This window comes from Oncorhynchus clarkii, chromosome 31 (genome assembly GCF_045791955.1).
Source record: "Oncorhynchus clarkii lewisi isolate Uvic-CL-2024 chromosome 31, UVic_Ocla_1.0, whole genome shotgun sequence".
In the NCBI taxonomy this organism is placed as follows: Eukaryota; Metazoa; Chordata; class Actinopteri; order Salmoniformes; family Salmonidae; genus Oncorhynchus; species Oncorhynchus clarkii.
Window position 1 is genome coordinate 17,216,169 of NC_092177.1, and position 10,016 is coordinate 17,226,184.

General features: G+C 47.0%; 1 protein-coding gene across 1 annotated transcript in view; it reads right to left on the minus strand.

The window, feature by feature from the left end:
* Positions 1-10,016, minus strand: part of LOC139390561 (glypican 3) — a 418,603-nt gene that overhangs the window by 255,247 nt on the left and 153,340 nt on the right. The window lies entirely within an intron of this gene.

Here is a 10,016-nt window from a genome sequence, read left to right on the forward strand (position 1 = left end):
TATGTTAATTAACGGTCAATTCCGTGAGACCGGCAGTTATTTGCTTGACAATCACCGGCTGACAATTTCATGACTGCCACAGCCCTGACACACACACACACACACACACACACACACACACACACACACACACACACACACACACACACACACACACACACACACACACACACACACACACACACACACACACACACACACACACAGCCAGCCTGCATACACACTCCCTGGCCAGACACTCATCCTCCCCATCTCCATCAGTGTAATTATGCATGTCAAATGGTGCCCTATTTCCTTTATAGTGCACTACTTTTGACCGGAGCCCTATGGACCCTGGTCAGAAGTAGTGCACTGAATAGGAATAATGTGTCATTTGGAACACAATTTCTCCTCCAGCTTTACACACTCAAACACAGGCCATGATTAATGTGATTGGAGCTTGACTTCACTCTTTGTTCGTGTGTTCCACAATCCCCACAGTTGTGGCACAGGATAGAGACTGATTCAGCACCCCCCCCTCCACCTCCACCTCCCCTACCAATTGTTTCAGTATCTTCAAGGAAGGGGCTCATTAGCGTGGGTATTAATATCACTCATGGCTGGACCAGCACAGCCAACAGGAGAGGTGGGGAAGAGATAAGGGCTGTCTTAGAGTAAGAGAAAGCCCTGAAATATCCCATTTTATCTGCACCCAACAGCCAGCATCCTCAACTAGGGAGGGAGCACTGCCTGTACACACACACACACACACACCTACATGCACACCTGTTAAACATGCACATGGTATTATACACATGGTAATTTACATAAACCCATGCACACCTACACCAAACTTAGAACTTAAACCCACCCAAACTAAGTGCCATTGTTCTTCTAATGCCAATACAAGTTTCTGACACATGACAAACAAGCATGTTTTACGCTCCTGGTCTAAAGTAGTATGCTATATCGGGAATAGAGTGCCATTTGGGACGCAACCCAGATAATTGTGTCATATTAAGGGGACAGGCCCGGTTCCATTGCTCTTTCCCTCTGGAATGTTACATAGAGATTTGTCAGTTCCCTCATACTTCTGTCTCACCACTAAAACCTATTTCCCATCTTCCTTTACAGGAGAGGGGTCACAGGGTGATGGATGCCTCCCCACTCTCCTCTCCTCCTCCATCCCCTAGGGCTCTCACTTCAAACTCTCTCTACTTCTCTCGACTTCTCTCTCTCTCGCTCTCTCTCTCTCTCTCTCTCTCTCTCCCTCTCTTTGTCGCCGTTTCTCACTCACTTCTGCTCAGTAACTGGTAAAAATAGAGCTTCATAAATCATGCATCTTCTCTCACAGCAGTGTGTGTGTGTGTGAGAGAGAGAGGCAGGCAGGGAGAGAGAGAGAAAGAGAGAGGAATGGAGAGATGAAATATAGACAGAAGAGGGGAAGCAGATGATATCAAACTGCGAGAGAGGGACAAAGTGGCAATGTGGTGACTGGTGAATGGGTTCAGACCCCAGGCTCTTGGCTGCCCTCTCTCTTTCTCTCCCCTTTGTTCTCTCATTCCCCCTACTCTCTCTCTCGCTCTCCTTCTCCCTCTCACCCTATCCCTCTCTCTCACTCTCTCACCCTCTCTCTCTGTCTCTCTCCTTGCCCATCTCTCTCCCTGCCCATCTCTCTCTCTCTCTCTCTCTCTCTCTCTCTCTCTCTCTCTCTCTCTGTCGGTCTCTCCCTCACGGTCTCTTTCTTGGTCACTCTTTCCCTCTCAATCTTTCCCTCTCTGATCTATGGGTGCAGGGCCTGGTTCATAGCAGGGTTATGTTGAGGGGTAGAGATGACTGTTATCACTGTGGAGAGTGTGAGCCCTGGACAATTTGTGATCACTTATAGCAGACAGAGATCATGTTTCAAGATAGATGGTCTGCATCCCAAATTACACCCTTTTCCCTATATAGTGCACTAGGGTTGGGCCGTATCCAAATTGTCATACTCTCATGCCGCCATACCGTTTCTGTATCACAAGGAGCACTATTTCTTAATAAACTTATTTGGGAAAGGGGGCAGTATTGAGTAGCTTGGATTAATAAGGAGCCCAGAGTAAACTGCCTGCTACTCAGGCCCAAAAGCTAGAATTAGCATATAATTAGTGGATTTGGATAGAAGACACTCTGAAGTTTCTAAAACTGATGTCTGTGAGTATAACATATCTCATATGGCAGGCAAAAACCTGAGAAAAAATCCAACCAGGAAGTGGGAAATCTGAGGTTTGTAGTTTTTCAAGTCTTTGCCTATCCAATATACAGTGTCTATGGGATCATATTGCACTTTCTAAGGCTTCCACTGGATGTCAACAGTCTTTAGAACCTTGTTTCAGGCTTCTACTGTGAAGGGGGAGAGAATAAGAGCTGTTTGACTTAGAGGTCTGGCAGAATGCCATGAGCTCAGTCAGGCACGCGGCCGTGAGAGCGAGCTCTGTTCCTTCATTTCTGAAGACAAAGGAATTGTCCGGTTGAAACATTATTGAAGATTTATGATAAAAACATCCTAAAGATTGATTCTATACATCGTTTGACATGTTTCTACGAACTGTAATATACATTTTGGGACTTTTCGTCTGAACTAATTGCTCGCATTTGGATTACCGGGCTAAACGTGCAAACAAAAAGGAGGTATTTGGACATAAATTATGGACTTTATCAAACAAAACAAACATTTATTGTGGAACTGGGATTCCTGGGAGTGCATTCCGATGAAAATCATCAAAGGTAAGTAAATATTTATAACGCTATTTCTGAGTTTTGTGACACCTCTCCATCTTTGGAAAATGGCTATATGTTTTTCTGTGACTTGGCGCTGACCAAACATAATCACAAGGTGTGCTTTCGCTGTAAAGCCTTTTTGAAATCTGACACAGCGGTTGCATTAAGGAGAAGTTTATCTTTAATTGTGTGTTTAACACTTGTATCTTTTATCAATGTTTATGATGAGTATTTCTGTAATTTGATGTGGCTCTCTGCACTTTCACCAGATGTTTGTTTGAGACAATGCATTTCTGAACATAACACACCAATTTCAAATGAGGTTTTTGGACATAAAGATGAACTTTATCGAACAAAACACACATTTATTGTCTAACATGGAGTCCTGGAAGTGCCATCCGGTGAAGATCATCAAAGGTTAGATTAATGTTAATGCTATTTCTGAGTTTTGTGACACCTCTCCTTCTTTGGAAAATGGCTGTATGTTTTCTGTGACTTGGTGCTGACCTAACATAATCTCAACGTGTGCTTTCGCCGTAAAGCCTTTTGAAATCAAACACTGTGGCTGGATTAACGAGAAGTTTATCTTTAAAATTGTGTATAATACTTGTATGTTTGAGGAATTTTAATGATGAGATTTCTGTTGTTTTGAATTTGGCGCCCTGCAATTTCACTGGCTGTTGGACGCTAGCGTCCCACATATCCCAGTGCAGTTAATAAAAACTAAATATATAATAATAAAACAAAATAAATTGAGGCACAAAACAATTTAAGGGTCTATTGGAGTACCAAACTTGTACGCATGTGCAGAGCATTGCTCTAGAATATTGGACTGTTGGCATTCATACTTTTAGAATTCTCAGTGCAGCTAAAGCAAATATCTCCAACTGTCAACACATTCAAGCCTATAGTGTACTAGGGGTCCATATGGGCCCATAGGGCTCTGGTCAATGTAGTTTACTATAGGGAAAAGGATGCCATTTGGGAAACAGACATGGGCTGGAGTCAGGAGAGCCTCTTTATATTACACTTCCAGGGCTCTTCTGGTTGGACAGGGCCTGGCTCTTAAACTGGACAAGCATGTCAGTGAGGAAAACGTGTACAAACAAGTCCCACTGTAACGATCGTCGTGGGTTGAAGAAGGTGAGGACCAAGGTGCAGCGTGGTATGTGTCCATTTTTATTTAATGAACACAGAAATAACAAAAATATCAAATGGAACGATACAAAACATAGAATTAAAGAAACTAGAATGCCCACCCGAGTCACACCCTGGCCTAACCAAAATAGAGAATAAAAGCCTCTCTATGGCCAGGGCGTGACAGTTTTACTCTGGTTCCTTGACAGTTTTACTGGAAGGTTTCATTAATGCTCTGAGAACAGAATTTGAGAACATGACTTGAAATAGAACTATGAAGAAACATTCATGCCGAAATACTGAAATTCCCACAGACAAATGTTGTTTCATAACATTCTCTGAACTATTTGAACATTCCCAAGGTCAAACGAGTTGGAGAACATTCCTAGAACATTATCTTTATTAAATCTTTATGTAGCCATGTTTGAACTTTTTGTAGAAATCTTTGAACTTTTACAAAACGTTCTCTTAAAGAAATGAAATACAAAGAAAATCATGTTTATTTGTTAAGTTCCTTAAATGTGCGCTGAGATTCTTCCAAAGCCAAGAAACTATCCTGCACCATTCCCAGAAAGTTGTGGGAAGATTGTATGCAAAATAGGACAGCCACGCTCTCACCGAGCTCTAAGAAACATTTTTAGTTCTCAGAACGTTATGCGCCAGCTAGTTGGTGTACAGACACACAGTAGTTGTGATTTTACTATGCATTATGTTATTAAGGTTTCAGGCCCCATTCTCATCGATGGGGCTGTAGCGGAGCAGGTTGAGAGCTTCAAGCTTCTTGGTGTCCACATCCACAACAAACTATCATGGTTCAAGCACACCAACAGTCGTGAAGAGGGCACGGCAAAGCCTATTCTCCCCTCAGGAGACAATTCCTGACATTTAATCCTAGTAAAAACCCCTGTTTTAGGTCAATTAGTATTACATTTTTATTGGAAGAATGTGAAATATCAGAATAATAGTAGAGAGAATGATTTATTTCAATCAAATTTTAATCAAATCAAATCAAATTTTATTTGTCACATACACATGGTTAGCAGATGTTAATGCGAGTTTAGTGAAATGCTTGTGCTTGTAGTTCCGACAATGCAGTAATAACAAGTAATCTAACTAACAATTCCAAAACTACTGTCTTGTACACAGTGTAAGGGGATAAAGAATATGTACATAAGGATATATGAATGAGTGATGGCACAGAGCAGCATAGGCAAGATACAGTAGATGGTATCGAGTACAGTATGTACAAATGAGATGAGTATGTAAACAAAGTGGCATAGTTTAAAGTGGCTAGTGATACATGTATTACATAAGGATACAGTCGATGATATAGAGTACAGTATATACGTATGCATATGAGATGAATAATGTAGGGTAAGTAACATTATATAAGGTAGCATTGTTTAAAGTGGCTAGTGATATATTTACATAATTTCCCATCAATTCCCATTATTAAAGTGGCTGGAGTTGAGTCAGTGTCAGTGTGTTGGCAGCAGCCACTCAGTGTTAGTGGTCCCAGCTTTGATGCACCTGTACTGACCTTGCCTTCTGGATGATAGCGGGGTGAACAGGCAGTGGCTCGAGTGGTTGATGTCCTTGATGATCTTTATGGCCTTCCTGTGACATCGGGTGGTGTAGGTGTCCTGGAGGGCAGGTAGTTTGCCCCCGGTGATGCGTTGTGCAGACCTCACTACCCTCTGGAGAGCCTTACGGTTGAGGGCGGTGCAGTTGCCATACCAGGCGGTGATACAGCCCGCCAGGATGCTCTCGATTGTGCATCTGTAGAAGTTTGTGAGTGCTTTTGGTGACAAGCCAAATTTCTTCAGCCTCCTGAGGTTGAAGAGGCGCTGCTGCGCCTTCTTCACGATGCTGTCTGTGTGAGTGGACCAATTCAGTTTGTCTGTGATGTGTATGCCGAGGAACTTAAAACTTGCTACCCTCTCCACTACTGTTCCATCGATGTGGATAGGGGGGTGTTCCCTCTGCTGTTTCCTGAAGTCCACAATCAGCTCCTTAGTTTTGTTGACGTTGAGTGTGAGGTTATTTTTCTGACACCACACTCCGAGGGCCCTCACCTCCTCCCTGTAGGCCGTCTCGTCGTTGTTGGTAATCAAGCCTACCACTGTTGTGTCGTCCGCAAACTTGATGATTGAGTTGGAGGCGTGCGTGGCCACGCAGTCGTGGGTGAACAGGGAGTACAGGAGAGGGCTCAGAATGCACCCTTGTGGGGCCCCAGTGTTGAGGATCAGCGGGGAGGAGATGTTGTTGCCTACCCTCACCACCTGGGGGCGGCCCGTCAGGAAGTCCAGTACCCAGTTGCACAGGGCGGGGTCGAGACCCAGGGTCTCGAGCTTGATGACGAGCTTAGAGGGTACTATGGTGTTGAATGCCGAGCTGTAGTCGATGAACAGCATTCTCACATAGGTATTCCTCTTGTCCAGATGGGTTAGGGCAGTGTGCAGTGTGGTTGAGATTGCATCGTCTGTGGACCTATTTGGGCGGTAAGCAAATTGGAGTGGGTCTAGGGTGTCAGGTAGGGTGGAGGTGATATGGTCCTTGACTAGTCTCTCAAAGCACTTCATGATGACGGATGTGAGTGCTACGGGGCGGTAGTCGTTTAGCTCAGTTACCTTAGCTTTCTTGGGAACAGGAACAATGGTGGCCCTCTTGAAGCATGTGGGAACAGCAGACTGGTATAGGGATTGATTGAATATGTCCGTAAACACACCGGCCAGCTGGTCTGCGCATGCTCTGAGGGCGCGGCTGGGGATGCCGTCTGGGCCTGCAGCCTTGCAAGGGTTAACACGTTTAAATGTCTTACTCACCTCGGCTGCAGTGAAGGAGAGACCGCATGTTTTCGTTGCAGGCCGTGTCAGTGGCACTGTATTGTCCTCAAAGCGGGCAAAAAAGTTATTTAGTCTGCCTGGGAGCAAGACATCCTGGTCCGTGACTGGGCTGGATTTCTTCCTGTAGTCCGTGATTGACTGTAGACCCTGCCACATGCCCCTTGTGTCTGAGCCGTTGAATTGAGATTCTACTTTGTCTCTGTACTGGCGCTTAGCTTGTTTGATAGCCTTGCGGAGGGAATAGCTGCACTGTTTGTATTCAGTCATGTTACCAGACACCTTGCCCTGATTAAAAGCAGTGGATCGCGCTTTCAGTTTCACACGAATGCTGCCATCAATCCACGGTTTCTGGTTAGGGAATGTTTTAATCGTTGCTATGGGAACGACATCTTCAACGCACGTTCTAATGAACTCGCACACCGAATCAGCGTATTCGTCAATGCTGTTATCTGACGCAATACGAAACATCTCCCAGTCCACGTGATGGAAGCAGTCTTGGAGTGTGGAGTCGGCTTGGTCGGACAAGCGTTGGACAGACCTCAGCGTGGCAGCCTCTTGTTTTAGTTTCTGTCTGTAGGCAGGGATCAACAAAATGGAGTCGTGGTCAGCTTTTCCGAAAGGGGGGCGGGGCAGGGACCTTATATGCGTCGCGGAAGTTAGAGTAACAATGATCCAAGGTCTTTCCACCCCTGGTTGCGCAATCGATATGCTGATAAAATTTAGGGAGTCTTGTTTTCAGATTAGCCTTGTTAAAATCCCCAGCTACAATGAATGCAGCCTCCGGATAAATCGTTTCCAGTTTGCAGAGAGTTAAATAAAGTTTGTTCAGAGCCATCGATGTGTCTGCTTGGGGGGGATATATACGGCTGTGATTATAATCGAAGAGAATTCTCTTGGTAGATAATGCGGTCTACATTTGATTGTGAGAAATTCTAAATCAGGTGAACAGAAGAATTTGAGTTCCTGTATGTTTCTTTCATCACACCATGTCACGTTGGCCATGAGGCATACGCCCCCGCCCCTCTTCTTACCAGAAAGATGTTTGTTTCTGTCAGCGCGATGCGTGGAGAAACCCGTTGGCTGCACCGCTTCGGATAGAGTCTCTCCAGTGAGCCATGTTTCAGTGAAGCAAAGGACTTTACAGTCTCTGATGTCCCTCTGGAATGCTACCCTTGCTCGGATTTCATCAACCTTGTTGTCAAGAGACTGGACATTGGCAAGAAGAATGCTAGGGAGTGGTGCACGGTGTGCCCGTCTCCGGAGTCTGACCGCCTCGTTTCCCTCTCTTTCGGAGTCGTTTTTTTGGGTCGCTGCATAGGATCCACTCCGTTGTCCTGTTTGTAAGGCAGAACACAGGATCCGCTTCGCAAAAAACATATTCTTGGTCGTACTGATGGTGAGTTGACGCTGATCTTATATTCAGTAGTTCTTCTCGACTGTATGTAATGAAACCTAAGATGACCTGGGGTACTAATGTAAGAAATAACACGTAAAAAAACAAAAAACTGCATAGTTTCCTAGGAACGCGAAGCGAGGCGGCCATCTCTGTCGGCGCCAGGCACGTCCATTCATGGATGACATTCTGCCTTCCTCAGGCACACCCACACACGGTGGAAAACCTTTTCCAGACTCAGAATGTAGTCCTGAATTCACAGCACTGGTATCCCTCAATGCACACACACACACACACACACACACACATACTGAGGTCAACCCTGGGAGGCTCGGTCTGAGAAAAGAACCCTGGTCGCTTAGTGCTGGGAGGATGGATCTGAGAAAAGAACCCTGGTCGCACAGTGCTGGGAGGCTCGGTCTGAGAAAAGAACCCTGGTCGCTTAGTGCTGGGAGGATGGATCTGAGAAAAGAACCCTGGTCGCACAGCGCTGGGAGGCTGGGTCTGAGAAAATAACCTTGGTCGCACAGAGCTGGAACGCTGGGTCTGAGAAAAGAACCCTGGTCGCACAGCGCTGGGAGGCTGGGTCTGAGAAAAGAACCTTGGTCGCACAGTGCTGGAAAGCTGGGTCTGAGAAAAGAACCCTGGTCGCACAGCGCTGGGAGGCTGGGTCTGAGAAAAGAACCCTGGTCGTTCAGCGCTGGGAGGCTGGGTCTGAGAAGAGAACCCTGGTCGCTCAGCGCTGGGAGGCTGGGTCTGAGAAAAGAACCCTGGTCGCTCAGCGCTGGGAGGCTGGGTCTGAGAAAAGAACCCTGGTCGCACAGCGCTGGGAGGCTGGGTCTGAGAAAAGAACCCTGGTCGCACAGCGCTGGGAGGCTGGGTCTGAGAAAAGAACCTTGGTCGCACAGTGCTGGAAAGCTGGGTCTGAGAAAAGAACCCTGGTCGCACAGCGCTGGGAGGCTGGGTCTGAGAAAAGAACCCTGGTCGCTCAGCGCTGGGAGGCTGGGTCTGAGAAAAAGAACCCTGGTCGCTCAGCGCTGGGAGGCTGGGTCTGAGAAAAGAACCCTGGTCGCTCAGCGCTGGGAGGCTGGGTCTGAGAAAAGAACCCTGGTCGCACAGCGCTGGGAGGCTGGGTCTGAGAAAAGAACCCTGGTCGCACAGCGCTTAGAGGCTGGGTCTGAGAAAATAACCCTGGTCGCACAGCGCTGGGAGGCTGGGTCTGAGAAAAGAACCCTGGTCGCTCAGCGCTGGGAGGCTGGGTCTGAGAAAAGAACCCTGGTCGCTCAGCGCTGGGAGGCTGGGTCTGAGAAAAGAACCCTGGTCGCTCAGCGCTGGGAGGCTGGGTCTGAGAAAAGAACCCTGGTCGCACAGCGCTGGGAGGCTGGGTCTGAGAAAAGAACCCTGGTCGCACAGCGCTGGGAGGCTGGGTCTGAGAAAAGAACCCTGGTCGCACAGCGCTGGGAGGCTGGGTCTGAGAAAAGAACCCTGGTCGCTCAGCGCTGGGAGGCTGGGTCTGAGAAAATAACCCTGGTCGCTCAGCGCTGGGAGGCTGGGTCTGAGAAAAGAACCCTGGTCGCTCAGCGCTGGGAGGCTGGGTCTGAGAAAAAACCCTGGTTGCTCAGCGCTGGGAGGCTGGGTCTGAGAAAAGAACCCTGGTCGCTCAGCGCTGGGAGGCTGGGTCTGAGAAAATAACCCTGGTCGCTCAGCGCTGGGAGGCTGGGTCTGAGAGTGAAACATTGTCACTTATACCAGAGACAAAAAACAGCAACTTCTCCAGAAAAGACCTCCATATTTCATGAGCACTTCTCCTCCACTTTAGAATTACACACGGAACCCATTCTGGACACATTTATCGCAGCTTAAACCCCACATAGAGGGTCAGTGCTCCCACTGAGCAGGAGGGG